Source organism: Gopherus evgoodei, chromosome 4 (genome assembly GCF_007399415.2).
Source record: "Gopherus evgoodei ecotype Sinaloan lineage chromosome 4, rGopEvg1_v1.p, whole genome shotgun sequence".
Taxonomy (NCBI): Eukaryota; Metazoa; Chordata; order Testudines; family Testudinidae; genus Gopherus; species Gopherus evgoodei.
Window position 1 is genome coordinate 121,253,511 of NC_044325.1, and position 15,804 is coordinate 121,269,314.

Here is a 15,804-nt window from a genome sequence, read left to right on the forward strand (position 1 = left end):
GGGCCATGGGGATGGGGAGAGCACAAAAAGTGACACAGATCACAGCAGGGTGCGCGGGGAATGGGGCAGCCATGGAGCAGGGCACACTCTGTAATAGGGTGATCAGATGTCCCAATTTTATAGGGACAGTCCCAATTTTTGGGTCTTTTTCTTATATAGACTCCTATTACCTCCCACCCCATCCTGATTTTTCACACTTGCTGTCTGGTCACCCTACTCTGTAACCATTACAAAATGCAGCTAGGATCTCCTATCTTCTGGTGTTGCCACATGCTCTGTTTGGAAGAGGAACCTGACTGCATAGAACATGGGACACTCTGGGGATGGGGATGTTCTAACACAGCCCGAGATTGAGACCATCACACCCGACTCACCCTAGCTTCTGCTTTAGAGTCAGAGGAAAACACCATCTTCAAAATAAGCACCGAACCAGCCCAGTCACATCCTAAGAAAAGACTGATGCAGGTGTGACGTGAAGGTTACTCCTGAGGTACCTTTGTCACATATGACTGAATTCAACTCCCATTAACATCAATGGAAAGACCCAGTTCGACTTTAGTGGGCTTTGGATCAGACCTACAAAGCTGGGGTGACCCAGTTGCTCAAGTTGTTGCTACAGAGCACTGTTGGGTCCCTAGTCAGCTCTGTGTTTGGCGGTTACATGAGGAGGGGCACCTGCAGCCTGCTCAGCACCCACAGGAAAGTCACTGGTAACAATCGAACACTAGATCCAAAGGAGGCCTCCCTTCCCTCAGAGAGGCTCTGGCAGACAGCTCTCTCTAGTCAGGTCCTGGGCCCAGGCAGACTTCTCTCACTCGGGGAGCAAGGGGTCTAGGCTCCCTCTCAGCCAGCTCTTACCTCAGCTGGGCAATCCCCTTTTAACCCTTCCCTCCAAGCCTCACTCCTTCTGCAAGTGTAGCAAGGAAGGGCTAAATAAGCCCACAACAGTTTGTTAAGCCAATTTGAAGTTTGCGCGCGCGCGCGCGCACACACACACACACACACACACACACACACACACACACACACACGGTTCCTTCCCCACTCTGAATTTTAGGGTACAAATGTGGGGACCTGCATGGACACTTCTAAGCTTAATTACTGGCTTAGATCTGGTACACTGCTACCATCCAGAAGTCTGGAGCACTTCTTGTCCCCCCAAAACTCTCCCCTCCCTGGGTGACCTTGAGGGACTTCACCTATTCCCTGGTGAACACAGATCCAATCCCCTTGGCTCTTAAAACAAGGAAAAATCAATCAGGTTCTTAAAAAGAAAGCTTTTAATTAAAGAAGAAAGGTAAAAATCATCTCTGTAAAATCAGGATGGAAAATACTTTACAGGGTAATCAAATTCGTATAGCCCAGAGGACCCCTCTCTAGCCTTATGTTCAAAGTTACAGCAAACAGAGGTAAAATCCTCTCAGCAAAAAGAAGGACATTTACAAGTTGAGAAAACAAAAATAAAGCTAATCCACCTTGCCTGGCTGTTACTTACAATTTTGAAACATGAAAGACTGGTTTAGAACGATTTGGAGAGCCTGGACTGATGTCTGGTTCCTCTTAGTCCCAAGAGCGAACAACCCCCAAAACAAAGAGCACAATCAAAGACTTCCCTCCACCAAGATTTGAAAATATCTTGTCCCCCTATTGGTCCTCTAGTCAGGTGTCAGCCAGGTTTACTGAGCTTCTTATACCTTTACAGGTAAAAGAGATATTAATCCTTAACTATCTGTTTATGACACACACACACCCGTTACAGCCCATTCCTGCCCCTCTGCAGTCAATGGGATGTGCAGTTGACTCCAACGGCAGCAGTATTAGGCCTACAGAGTGAGTGAAATTCCCTAGTAAGATTTAATAGGATCTTCACACCAGCTTTGCTCAAATGCAGTTTTCTGAAGATGGGGCTGTGCAGGAGAGAATCACCCAGAGTGTGTTAGGGTCAAATTCCACATTGAGTTACCCCCTGTGCAGCCCCTTTGGCTTTTGCAGGAACAACCCTGCACTGGCAGGAAGATCATGGGTCTTGTCCAGGCATAACTTCTATGCATCAGAGGCATTACACAGATGTAACTGAGGGCAGAATTTGTACTGGCTCCATCCTTGTATCGTAACAGGAATTACCATATGAACCAAACCAGGATTAGCAGGATAAACTACTGCATGGCCTGCTTCAATTGCTATGAATTCATACACTAAAAAATCCAGTGTATGGCTTCTCAGAGTGAAGAAACATTTTTTAATCAGTAGACAAACATACTTGGTAACTCCCAGAGGCCAAGAAGAGACAAGGAGCATTAGGAAACAGGTGAGTGACACCTTCTTGGCACTCTCATTGCTAGTTACTCCTCAGCTAAGCATTATCAGTCACCAAGCACCACCTGGAGGCAGACATGGCCTATCAAATTCTGTCTCTGCATGCATAGAATGCTCAGATTTCATGGCCAATAACTTCTCCAAAAGTTCTTGGACTATCCCTACAATTTCCTCACTCCCCAGGATTATTTTCAAGACTTTCCAAATTTCTGTTTACATAATCGTATGGTGTGGGAATGCTGGACAAGTGCCCACTAGGCGTGTAATAGCTCTTCACATATAGTCATCCTTTGTAAAGTAGTTTAGGGTTCTCCCAGGGGCCCGTTTTCAGTTATGGAGGGAAAAGAGCTGCCCCATAGCTAAGCCTGTGTTGCAGTTAATAGCTGATTTTTCCAAGCATTTTAAAATCCACGTGCAGTAGCAGATTGGCCTGAAAATTGCTAGGATGGAGTTGTTGGTTGAAACTTGGACTAATTTAGTCAAGTGGCTCTTGGGCTACAGTCCCTACTATCTCCAGCCCTCCCCCTCCCACATGACCTGCTTTTAAAATGTATATTTTCTTCTAACTCTATTTTGCTCAGAGCCAGATAAAGCTCGGGTTCAGCTTCTGCCCAGGCCAAGCACATATCAGCTCTATGTGTTTCACTCAGGCCCAAAGTGTGTGTTTGGGGGTATTTTAATCAATGCATAATAGGGTCTGTGGCTCTGTTGTAGCTGTGAGAGCAAGTGAGTGGCTTTGAGGTAAATGTCTTCACTTGTGCCTGCTAAATTAGTCATGCACCAGGCATAATTAGAACAATCAGCAGCATCTGTCTGGGCACATGCAACTGGGTGATTGGCCATTAATCATCTCCTTCTCCAGCTTCTTCATTTTCCACTCCCAAATGAATCTTCACGGTCCTTTGTGGCCACCTACAGCACCTTTCTGATAAAGCCATGAGCACCCAGAGAAGGGTAAATGAACCCTCTTTTAGCTGCCCAAACTGTCATTCTGCCTGCACAAGCTTCTTGACCATAATGAATAAGAAACTGGGACCCTGAGAAAGGGGTCTGGGAAGCATCCCTGAGGACTCCAGAAGGCTGGGAGAATTCTTGTGCACAAGAACAGAACAAACTATGGCAAGAAATACAAACTCTGAAGTACAGCATCAGTTCTTGATTCATGATCTTTATTGGACTCCAGCCAAACTGACACAGAAATGAACACAGAAAGTTGTCTTAATAGCTGTGGGATTGTGTAAAACTGGAGGGGCGGGAAGAAGAAACATACAACTGTCCCTGGCTGCTGACCCAGCTAGCGGCAGGGCAGCCAGGCCAGAGCTGTGTTGGTGCAGTGGCTCCTGCTCGATACCTTGTCTATAATTCTATGTCCAGATTAGGTTTTATCTTTTTCACAGCATTAGCTCTGCCTTCGTTCCTGTAGTCAAATCAACATGGGTGAACCTATGGGGAAAATAAGGAGAGAAAAGGACGTGCTAATTCTCTCTGCAGACATGATACCTGAGCCCACAATCCCTGTCACTGCACTGCCCACCACTGAGGTCTTTCCCAGTTGCTTGCCAGAGCCCACAGGATCCATGTCATTGTCACTGCCCTGCCTGAGGTCACTGCCAGCTGGTGTGTCTCACTTGTGGGAGGGGAGGAGAAGCACTGGTGCAGTCTGTAGCCTGTCATGCTCCTCCCACACCCCACTCACCCTGTGAGCTCTGGGCAGGGACAGCAATATCCTTTCTGCACATAAAGCGCTGGATTATGCAGCCCTTGCTCAGGGCAGTGAGCACTGACTGACATGGACAGTCCCACTGATCGCTGTGGGGCTACTCAGCACTCACAGGGAGCAGGGGCTGCAAAATCCAGCTCACAGAATCTCTTCATGGAAGCAGCCTGATCTCAGCTCTCATTGCTTCACAGGCTCCTCACACCCCCTCCTCACAGGCCTAGGTTAGCCCAGATGCTGTGCTCACTTAGGATAGGTGGCACACCATGCACTCTGCCCCAGACATAGACCTCCATGCTTCTCCACACCCCCTACATGGAGGCAGGAGGATGGTATGGATTTGGCTATACCTGCTTTCTACAACCCAAGGATTATTCTGTCAGGCAGCTAATGTAATGCAATTTTTTCAAAAAGGCTCTAGAGGCAACCCTGGCAATTATAGGCCAATTTGGAAGGAACTATTGTAAAAAAACAGAATGATTAGACACATAGATAAACATGATTTGCTGGAAAAGAGTCAATTGGCTTTTGTAAACAGAAGTCAGTCCTCACCAATGTATGAGAATTCTCTGAGGGAGTCAACAAGCCCGTGAATAAGTGGGATCCAGTGGATATAATGTATTTGAATTTTCAGAAAGCCTTTGACAAGGTCCCTCACCAAATGCTCTAAAGGAAACTAACTAGCCCTGAACTAAGAGGGAAGGTTCTTTCATAGATCAGTAACTGGTTGAACGATGGGAAACAAGAGTAGGAATAAACAATCAGAGTTTTTCACAATGGAGACAGGTGAACAGCAGGGTTCCTCAAGGATCTGTACTGAGAGCTGTGCTGCTCAACATATTCATCAATAATCTGGAAAAGCGGATGAAAAGTGAAGTGGCAAAATTTCCAGATGATACAAAATTATTCAAGATAGTTAAGTCCAAAGGACACTGCCAGGAGTTACAGAGAGATCTCACAAAACTGAGTGACTGGGCAACAAAATGGCAGATGAAATTCAGCATTCACAAATGCAAAGTGATGCACATTGGAAAAAATAATCTCAACTATACATATATAATGATGGCTTCTAAATTAGCTGTTACCACCAAGAAAGAGATCTTGGCACCAGCATAGATAATTCTCTGAAAATTTCCACTCAATGAGCATGGGCTGTCGAAAAGGCAAATGGTGTGTTAGGAATTATTAGTAAAGGTAAAGAAAATAAAACAGAAAATATCATAATTCTACTATATAAATCCATGGTGTGCCCACACTTTAAATAGTGTCCAGTTCTGCTAGCCCAATCTCAAAAAGGATATAGTGGAACTGAAAAAGATTCAAAGGAGGACAACAAAGTTTATTAAGGGTCTGGAGCAGCTTCCATATGAAGAAAGACTAAAATGATTTGGGCTGTTCATCTTAGGGATGAGATGGCTAAGGGGGATATGATAGAGGTCTCTAAAATCATGAATGGTGTAGAAAAAGTGAATGGAGGAGTGTTATGTACCCTTTCAGACAATACAAAAACTCATCCAAAGAAGTTAACAGGCAGCAGGTTCAATACAAACCAGAGAAAGTACTTTTTCACACAATAAACAACCTATGGAGCTCATTGTCATGGGATGATGTGTTGGGCAAAAATTATAACTGAATTCACAAAAGGACTGGCTAAATTTATGGCGGATAGGTCCATCAATTGCTCTTAGCCAAGACGGTCAGGGACACCCCTGCTCAAGGTGACCCTAAACCTCGGACTAGCAGAAGCCAGGATTGGAAGACAGGATGGATCACTCCATAATTGCCCTTTGTGTACACGCCTCCTGAAGTTCTGGTACAGGCCACTGTTGGACAAAGGATTCTGAAAAAGATGGACATTGGTGTGAACCAGTGACTCAGTGATTATATTCTTATTTTCTCTCTGTCTCATTCAGTGCACAGGATGGATGATGTTCTCTGAATGAGCAGCCACTGAATATTCTTTTCATCCTCCTCATTCTGGCCCCAGACCTTATTTCCCACATGCTATTCAAACCCTGCACTGAGTACAAAAAGACAGTTACCTTTTTCCAAACTGGTGTTCTTCAAGGTGTGTTGCTTGTGTCCATTCCATATTAGGTGTATGCGCTCGCCACATGCACCGGTGCTGGAAGCTTTTCCCTCAGCAGTATCCATAGGGGACTGGCTCTGGCGCCTCCTGGAGTTGCGCCCGCATGGTGCGGTATAAGGGGCGCCGCCAGTTTCCCCCACCCTCAGTTCCTTCTTGCTGGAAACTCCGACAATGGGGAAGGAGGGTGGGTCATGGAATGGACATGAGTAACACATCTTGAAGAACTCCAGTTACGGAAAAAGGTAACTGTATTTTCTACTTCGAGTGCTTGTGTAACCCACACACCTCTTGGGTGTGGTGTTCTGTCCCATCTAGTGCAACGAGACCACTTAGAGAGAGAGAGAGAGAAAATAAGTCTGCTCTACAGCCTTAGATAACAGCCAATTGGCCAAGAGATGCACTCTAATGGAAGAGTGTGCCAGACCCTGGTTTCTGAGATGCAGCAGGTAGTCTAAGATAGACTGCACCAAAGAACGCAAGGGAGATATGCCACGCTTAGACGCCCAGCCGGAAAACCTCGTCCACTTAGCAAGGTAAGTCAGTCTGGTTGAGGGCTTCCAACTTCCCAGGAGGACTTGCTGGACATCCTCCAAGCAGGTGCATTCCTCCAGGTTCAGCCACGGAGCGTCCATGCCAAGAGGTGAAGAGACGTGATGTTGGGCTCCAGGAGCAGACCATGATCCTGTGACAGCAGGTCCAGTTGTTTGGGAAGAGGCCAGGGAGGGCCCACTGCCAGATTCATGAGCATGCAGAATCAGTGCTGGTGTGGCCATGCTAGGGCAATCATGATAGCCTGTGCCTTATCCCTCCTGATCTTTACCGGGACCCCGCTGATGAGGGGGATTGGAAGGAACATGCACATCAGGCTCCCTGATCATGACAGAAGGAAGGCATCGGAGAGAGAGTCCTTGCCCAGACCTTGAAGAGAGAAAAACCAATGGCATTTTCTGTTTTGCCTGGTGGAAAACAGATCCACTTGGGGAGATCTCCATCTCTGGAAGATCATGGAGGCCACCTCTGGGTGGAGTGACCACTCGTGGTGAGAGAAGTCCCAGCTGAGGTGATCCGAAAGCATATTCTCGATGCCAGGAGGTGACAAGCTTCCAAGTGGATGTCGTGGCTGATGAAGAAGTTCCAGAGACTGCGGGTGTCTTGGCAGAGAGCCGACGAGTGCACTCCCCCTTGCCTGTTGGTGTAAAACATCGCGGCTGTGTTGTTCATCAGGACTCTTACCCTTTGCCTGATAGGTGAGGCAGGAAGACCCTGCATGCGAAGTGGACCACTCTGAGTTCTTTGATGTTTACGTGTACCGCCATCTCCTCCAGGGACCCTGAGTCTGGGGATCACCAAGGTGTGCACCCCAGCCAAGGTCCGAGACATGTGACACCAGCTCGACAGAGGGAGGGGGGTATTGAATGGAACTCCCTTCAGACCTTCTCCCAACTGGTCCACCATTGCAATGAGGTAAGTATTGCTGGGAGAATGGTCCGGCGATGAGGAGGAGGAGGCCAGTGCTGTAGGATCTGCCCTGTCCCCCAGAGGGGCGGTGGGCTGTTTCTCCAGGACCTAATGAGCCGGGGGCAGGGCCCTGCATCTGGGGGGGAGGATAGGATGCTGATGCCGATGGCCTCTCCAAGGCCCCTGATACCGATCGGGTGACCTGAGGAAGCTGGGTAAACCCCCAAGAGTTCCAGGGATACCAAAGCATCTGCCACTGTCCCTGTGGCCATAGGGGCAATTGCAGTGCCAAAGCTGTGGGTGGTACCGCCAGAGTCATAACTTGCCCCAGTGCCAAGGATCCCCGCTTGGTGCCAGCATCGGAGGCGGAGTGGTCACTGTCTGGCAACCAAGATTGGGAGGACCGGCAGTCTTCCCCATGCGGTGCCGACTGCTGAGTCCTAGTGTGGACTTGTCTGAATGGGACAAGTCCTTGTCACAGGACCTTGGGGACCAGCGGTGATCAGCAGATTAGCATCGGTAACCCGGGATTAACACCTCATACTGCTCCACTGGTACTGGGATCTGGAGCAGGATCGACAGCTAGACTGGACCCGCTGATGAGAAGATCTCTGTGACAACAGGGATCCGTGTGACTGAGATCGGTGCCGGTGGTCCAGTGACTGGTGATTCTGCTCACACAAGCGGGCTTGTGAGTGGTGACGAGGCACTACAGGTCTGCGTCCGGTTTCCAGTGGGCTACACCTGGAGTCTCACTGCTGGTGCCCAGAGTCCAGGGACCGGAGAGGTGTTCGCTGAGTCTGCCTCCCAATATCCGAGGTGTGGTGGCTTCGTGCTGGTGACTGCTTGTGGGAGGGACCCTTCAATGGGGAGCAGGGTTGCTAGGGTGGGGATGCTCAAAAGGATCCAAGGCAGGCTTTCCCCTGGACCATGACACCGCCTGAGCTGGTCACAGATCACAGAGTATCCGCCGCCTGTGGGAAAGTAGGACAGTACCTGGCACCTGTGGAGACTCACCCTGTTGCCCCTGATGTTGAGAGATGCGATGGTCTAGGTCTGATTGCGGGAGTTAAGGATACTTGCAAGTGCCTAGTCCTGGGTGGGGACTTTAACACTGCCCTTGACTCGTGTGGCTCCACTGGCAGACAGACTTGCCAGGCCTCCACAGACATCTTCAGGGAGATCATCGACCATCCCTTCCTGCCTGAACTCTGGCATGACCACCTGGATGATTACACTACCATCACCTATGCCTGGGTGGAGGAGTCTCAGTCATGACACTCCTGCTTGGACTGCATCTACATCTCCTGTTTTACCATTGTGACAGACCCAGACCAGTGGGGTACAGGAGTCTGGTAGAGGGCAACTGGATGAGTAATTTTCTGTTTCCTGAGTGACCAGAGCAGGGGCTGCACTAGAGTAATCAGGAACCTGCTAGAACCAATTAAGGCAGACAGGCTGATTAGGTCACCTGCAGCAAATCAAGGCAGGCTAATCAGGGCACCTGGGTTTCAAAAGGAGCTCACTCCAGTCAGGTGAGGAGGAGTGTCAATAACCTAGTCCCAGATTTGGACCTTAGCGTCCAAAATATGGGGGTTAGCATGAAAACCTCCAAGCTTAGTTACCAGCTTGGACCTGGTACTGCTGCCACCACCCAAAAAATTAGAGTGTTTTGGGGCACTCTGGTCCCCACAAAAACCTTCCCTGGGGACCCCAAGACCCAAATCCCTTGAGTCTCACAACAAAGGGAAATAATCCTTTTTCCCTTCCCCCCTCCAGGTGCTCCTGGAGAGCTACACAGAAGCAACCTCCGTGAATCTAAGCAGAGGGACTCCACCCTCCCCGTTCCCAGTCCTGGAAAACAGAATTACTTCCCTCTTCACCCAGAGGGAATGCAAAGTCAGGCTAGTAAATCTAACACACACAGATCTCCCTCTGACTTCTTCCTCCCACCAATTCCCTGGTGAGCTGCAGACCCAATTCCCTGGAGTTCCTCACTAAAGAAAAACTCCAACAGGTCTTAAAAGAAAGCTTTATATAAAAGAAAGAAAAATACATACAAATGGTCTCTCTGTATTAAGGTGACAAATACAGGGTCAATTGCTTAAAAGAAATATGAATAAACAGTCTTATTCAAAAAGAATACAATTTAAAGCACTCCAGCCACTATAGACATGTAAATACAAAAGAAAAAAACCCACTTTGTACTCACAACTTGGAAACAGAAGATTAGAAAGCAGGAAATAGAAAAATCCTTCTCTAGCTGAGAGAAATTCAGGCAGAAGACAAAGAACTCAGACACAAACTTCCCTCCACCCAGAGTTGAAAAAAAATCCTGTTTCCTGATTGGTCCTCTGGTCAGGTGCTTCAGGTTACTTTTTTTTTTTCAGGTGAAAGAGACATTAACCCTTAGCTATCTGTTTATGACAAGGAGCCAGAGGAGAGGAAGTACGTGTGAGGAGCTGGGAGTAAGAGGCACAAGGAGCTGAGAGTGAGAGGGTGTGCTGCTGGAGGACTAAGGAGTACAAGCGTTATCAGACTCCAGGAGGAAGGTCCTGTGGTGAGGATAAAGAAGGTGTTTGGAGGAGGCCATGGGGAAGTAGCTCAAGGAGTTGTAGCTGTCATGCAGCTGTTACAGGAGGCGCCATAGACAGCTGCAATCCACAGGGCCCTGGTCTGGAACCCGGAGTAGAGGGTGGGCCCGGGTTCTCCCCAAACCTCCCAACTCCTGATCAGACACAGGAGGAGTTGATCCAGACTGTGGGGAAGATCACTGAGAAGAGAAAATCTGCCAATAAGCGCAGGACTCACCAAGGTAGAGGAGGAACTTTGTCACACCATCTTGCAGGCCCACTCCTCCAAGATATGGACAGCCCACTCCTGAGATCACCACATGGTGGCTGTGATGGTTGTTTTAACACTTGAGTGGCCAGGGCCTGCCTACTGGCATTTTAAGAAGAGCCTGCTGGAGGAGTGGGCTTTGTAGTATCCTTCTGAGAGTTCTGGCTGGAGGGGGCAGGGGCATGCCTTTCCCTCAGTGCTGCAGTGTTGAGATACGGGGATGATGTATGTTGGGCTCCTCCTCCGTGTCTGCACCCAGGTGGCCAATTGGAAGAGGACACGATAACAGAACAGTGAGAGTGGGAGGTTATAGAGATGGAGTGGTACCTGGCTGTTTGTCCTGGGGATCCATCCCTCTGCAGGGAGTGTCAGGAAAAGCAGGACAAACTCCAGGCCCTCAACAACCATTGGGCCCAAGGCACTTTTGTTTGGTCATGTTTCTAGCTCCTTATGGAGATGGATTGCAGCCCCTGCTTCACCTATGCCTGGAGAAGAAGAGGGGTGCTAAAAAGCACATCACCTGCCTCCTGGAGGATCTTATAGAACTGGTGGAGATACAGGAAAGGGCAAGGGCTTTCTACTCCAACCTCTTTTCCCTGGATCCAACCGATGCTCACACGTATAGGGTCCTGTTGGATGAATTCCCCCTGGTCAGCGTGGGCAATGGGGATCAGCTGGAGCTTCCTTTCACTCCAACCAAGTGCTCGGAAACCATCTATCTGATGCTGACCAACTGGTCTCCAGCCATCGAAAGGCTGACCTTGGAGTTCTACTGAATGTTCTGAGACGTCCTTGGCCTGGACCTTGCCATCATCTGGGCCAAGTCCCTGGGAAGCAAGGTGCTCCCCCTGTCATGAAGGAGGGCCTGCTCACTCTGCTACAGAAGAATGAGGACCTCCATGATCTGAGGAATTGGCATCCAGTTTTCCTAAGGTCATAGCGAAGGCCATCCCGCTGCAGCTGAAGTCTGAGCTGGCAGACGCGATCAACCCCGACCGGACCTACATTGTCCATGGGTAGACCATCCTCAGCAACCTCTAGCTGGTCCGGGACTTCCTTCATCTCAGTGAGCTGGACCCACAGATGGTTCTGCTGGTGTATGCTCATGACATACTCCTTGTGGCCCAGGAGCTGGGAGACCTGGTGCAGGTAGAACCTTGCAAAGTCATGTAATCAGAGGCCTCCTCTGCTCAGGTCAAGTGGGTCAAGGGTTGTGACCTGATGGTTGGAGACAGGTGCAAGGGTGCCATTTAGTGAGGGGAGGGGAGGGCTGAAGCCCCTCCTCTCCCCACAAATTTCGTATCCTACTTGGGAGCAACACTGCTTGCTCTGTCCTCTCCCTCCAACTCACCTCACCAGCCCGGAGCAATGTGGCTTACTCTTCTCCCCACCTTGGGCTGGCTATTTTTTGCTCAGCCAATAGGAATGCAGAAGTGTATCTGACAAAGCCAATAGCAGTTCTGGGAGCCTCTGCCGCACTATTTTCAAATTCATTTTCTTGAAACAGACAGGATCAGCATCCAAGGAGTGGTCAGGAGAGGGAAGGTTGGAAGATGCTTGCCGCAGATTTCAATCTGATCTGCCTCATACCTTTGCATGTTGACATGTTACAAAGGCAGGAGCAAGCCCCTTGTGACACCAGTAGACACAGGCCTCCTCAGGCAGGGGCGGGGGCTGCTGCCCCAGGCACAGTCAGGGGATAATTATCCCCAGACAGCCCAGCTTTGGAAGTTTCAGGCTGCAAGAGCAGTGCTGAAGGATGACCACCTGAGATCTTTCCCTGCTGTCAAGAAACAAACATGTTCTGTCACACAACAAACATTGTTTAAATTACACTTAAAACTTTCCTGTTTTTTCCAACTCTATAATTTTTTGGAGGAATGGCAGTACCCCAGTGTGACGATTTAGTCTACCATCTAGTCCCACTTGTCTGTAAGAGTCTTTCTTTTGCCTACAATGGGTTTTGGGTCAGGTTACCAGGTAGGGCCATATAGGCTGTTACACACAAATGCTGATCCCTCTGTGAATGCCTTGACCTTACCAAAACTCCCCATGGTTGCATTGTTCCAGGGCCTTTTTCCTAGAACACCTTTTGTGGAGCTGCTGCTCCTTAATATATGTGCAGAATGATACAAGCAATTGCTTCCCTTAGAAGCAGCCATTTTATAGCTGTGTTCTGCTGTGGTATATCTCCTTGTCTTTCAACTGGTAAGTAATCTTAGCTCCTATTTACTAACTCTTTAATATTTCTGAGGTTGGCAGAGTCTCACAAAATTGAGTACTACCTGTGAATTTCATTGAAGTGATGTTAACTCTCTCAAATCCTTCCAACTTAATCCTTTGTATTTATCATAACTATTTGTCACTATCCCCTATTTTGTAAGGAAGGCCAAAAAAGAGTGTGTTGCTGCTCAGAAAAATGTTTATTTAAAGCAAGCTCTACCTGAAGAAAGTGAGGGCAGAATTTCTGTGAAAGATTAATTGTTGTTTAGAGAAACTCCTGAAAGGGGGAAACAGCCCAGAGGTGTCAGCCAGATCCTCAAGCCTGCAAGAGCAGCGACCTCTGGGCACTGATGATGTCATGAGAACATTTTCTAAAGTTCTGAATGGGCATTCTCTCCTCTGTGCTGATAGGCTGTTTGCTCCAGTTCCCTCCTTCACAATCTTTTCACATCAGCCTCACTCTACAGATGCCCTTCTTACCCTCCCAATTCCTCCATTTCCTCGTCTCGCTTATTGTGTCTCCCCACCCTCACCCTTCTCCTGTATTTCTAGTTAGCTGATCCATGCCTAACTCTACCAACACTAAAACAAAACAAATTAAATTTGTGGAACTAACATGCCTTTTGCTGCTGTGACATTCTCACCAATCATATGTTACACCACCTTCCCTTATACTGTATTTGTATTCTCTATTTAGATTATAAACTCTGTGTTTGTTCAGTGCCCGACACAATGGGGCCACTTTCTTGACTGGTCCCTAGGTGTTTCTGTAATAAACATTATATTAATTAATTAATTAATTAATTAATCTCCTGACAGCAGAGGAATTCGGGATTCCTGGCTTCAGTTCCAGGTTCAGGAGGGGTGGGTGCTTGATCTACATGTAGGATAACAGACCAATTGGTTTGTTAGCAGGTATAGGATTCTTCTGCTCCTGTTCTCATCTCACATCCCTCTCTGATCCTATCCTACCCACATCCATGCCTATGTAGCCCTCCCCTCTTTCTGTTCCTTTCCATCTCCTGCCCCTGGCTTCTGTCCCTTCCCATTGTGCTTCCCTGCATCACTGGCTCCTGTTTCCCACTGTTCCCTACTCCCTTCTGGTTACTGTCCACACTCCCACTTTGCTTCTCCTCACCCTCTGGTTCCTCAACTCCCTTCTCATGTTCCCTCACCTCATGTCTCACCTCTCTGAATTCTATGTCAGGCACCTTCCTCCTTCTCCTCATGGACTTGGAGCCATTGGACATGGGGGCATTGGGAGCACAGGAGAGATGGTCTCCCTGCTCTCAGTTCTGATGCCTGACACCTCAGTGGCCCAAACGAGTACTTGCAAAGGAAGTCCCGATCAACCTTTGCAACCCCAGGATGGAGCATGCTGAGTTGCTCTGTGGAGACAGCATGTGCACAGTCCAGTAACAGGTAGAAGCTGTGAGGGGTTGGAACATGCTCAGTGCACGTGGAATTTTCAGAGATTTTAGCAGCTAAATAACAATTATCTTGTGTATGCAGTGTTTTTCTATCGGTGCTGATACTAGGGTATTAGAGAGACAAGGTGGGCAAGGTAATATCTTTTATTGGACCAACTTCTGTTGATGAGAGAGACAAACTTTCGAGCTACACAGAGCTATTCCCTCAGAGTACCTTTCCTAGACCTGTAGAAGAGCAGGGGAAGTGCAGCCCAGTGGTAACTGCTAGAGCAAGGGGTAGGGGAAAGGGAAGTGGATTTGGTGGTGGTTGCTTTGAGAAGGGAAATCACTGACACAGGGAGTTGTTGATAGCAACTGGTGTTTTCTCTCCTCTGAAGGGTGTGTAATGGGGAGTGGCACCTGCTCATCATCAAGAGAGAAGGGAGAAGCTAAACATCATGGATAGTGGGAATAAAAGAAGAAAACAACAAAACCTGAGATGAGTCTTATCCATCTGCATACTGCCAGGCAGAGCTTTGAGGCCTTGCTTGAGGACTCAGGAGGATACATGGTGTCAGAAGCAACTCAGCCCTCCAGGCACTTTGTCTGATGTACTTGAGAGAGGATAGGGAGCCAGTCGTTAGAAGTTAGGGGCATTAACTCCAATGGTGGACAGCTGCTGCAAAAGGAGGCTGATTTTGCTGTTCATTCTGCTGGTGATTTGGGGGCAGATTTTCAGGAGATCCCAGGTTCCAGGGTTCAGGTCTTTTGAAAATCTGGAAAAAAGTGTCACAGTAGGAGCAGCTGAGTGTAGAGCTCTTTTGAAAATCTGGCCTCAAGTCCCCAGAGTTTCCCTGGATCTCACAGGTATGGGGTGGGCCTTCTGCCTTGAGAGAAGAAGAAACAAGCAGAAATGTGTTCAAACAGAAAAGAGAAAAGACACAGTTTTCTCCAAAAGTGTTTTTTAATAAGCCTAGCATTGGCATCTGCTCTCACCTGCCCTGTTTGTAACTGTAAACACACATCCCTATTCCCAGCAGAGTGCATTTCAAAAGGTATTTAATGAAACTGGCGATTTCTCTGAGCAGATACCAGCTTCAGCCCTAGCCCCAGCCCTGGGAATTTCAAAAGCTGGCACCACGATGGATGGGGCTTAGATGGCGTTGATTAGAATCCTCAGTTTCCTGGGGCCTATTTTGTTTTTATCCATTGTACATGAACATTTATGTGTCAAAAGTCATTAAAATGCTCTAGCTTGCAGCATTCTTTTTAAAGGATAAGAGAGCATTTTAGTAAATGCATTTTAATTAAGAGTTGGTTTTAAAAAATTATACCAAGGTGCTGGGGAGTTGGTTATCTTGAGTAGGCCCAGCTATATTTACATTTCCAAAGCTGGCAGGTCAGGCATATATACAGAGTCCTTCCTGTAAGTGATGGAAAGAGACTTAATTTTCAGATTGTTCTTGCACGACACACTATACCTCAGGATAGCACCGTGTAACACCGATATTCATCATTCACATATGGTTGTGATGTTTCATAGAAGGCATGTCATGTGAGGTATCATATGAGAGGTCATGATCAACTGAAACCCATTGTCCTGCCCAATTATGTATATCATTAGTGTGTATGAAGTTATGAGATTTTGCTGTGTGATTCTTGCTGAAATGTGTTGTAAATTCGAGAATCTCTGCTGCCAGGTGGGTGTTAACCAACCATTAATTAACTCTATGACTCAGTTGCACAAGTCC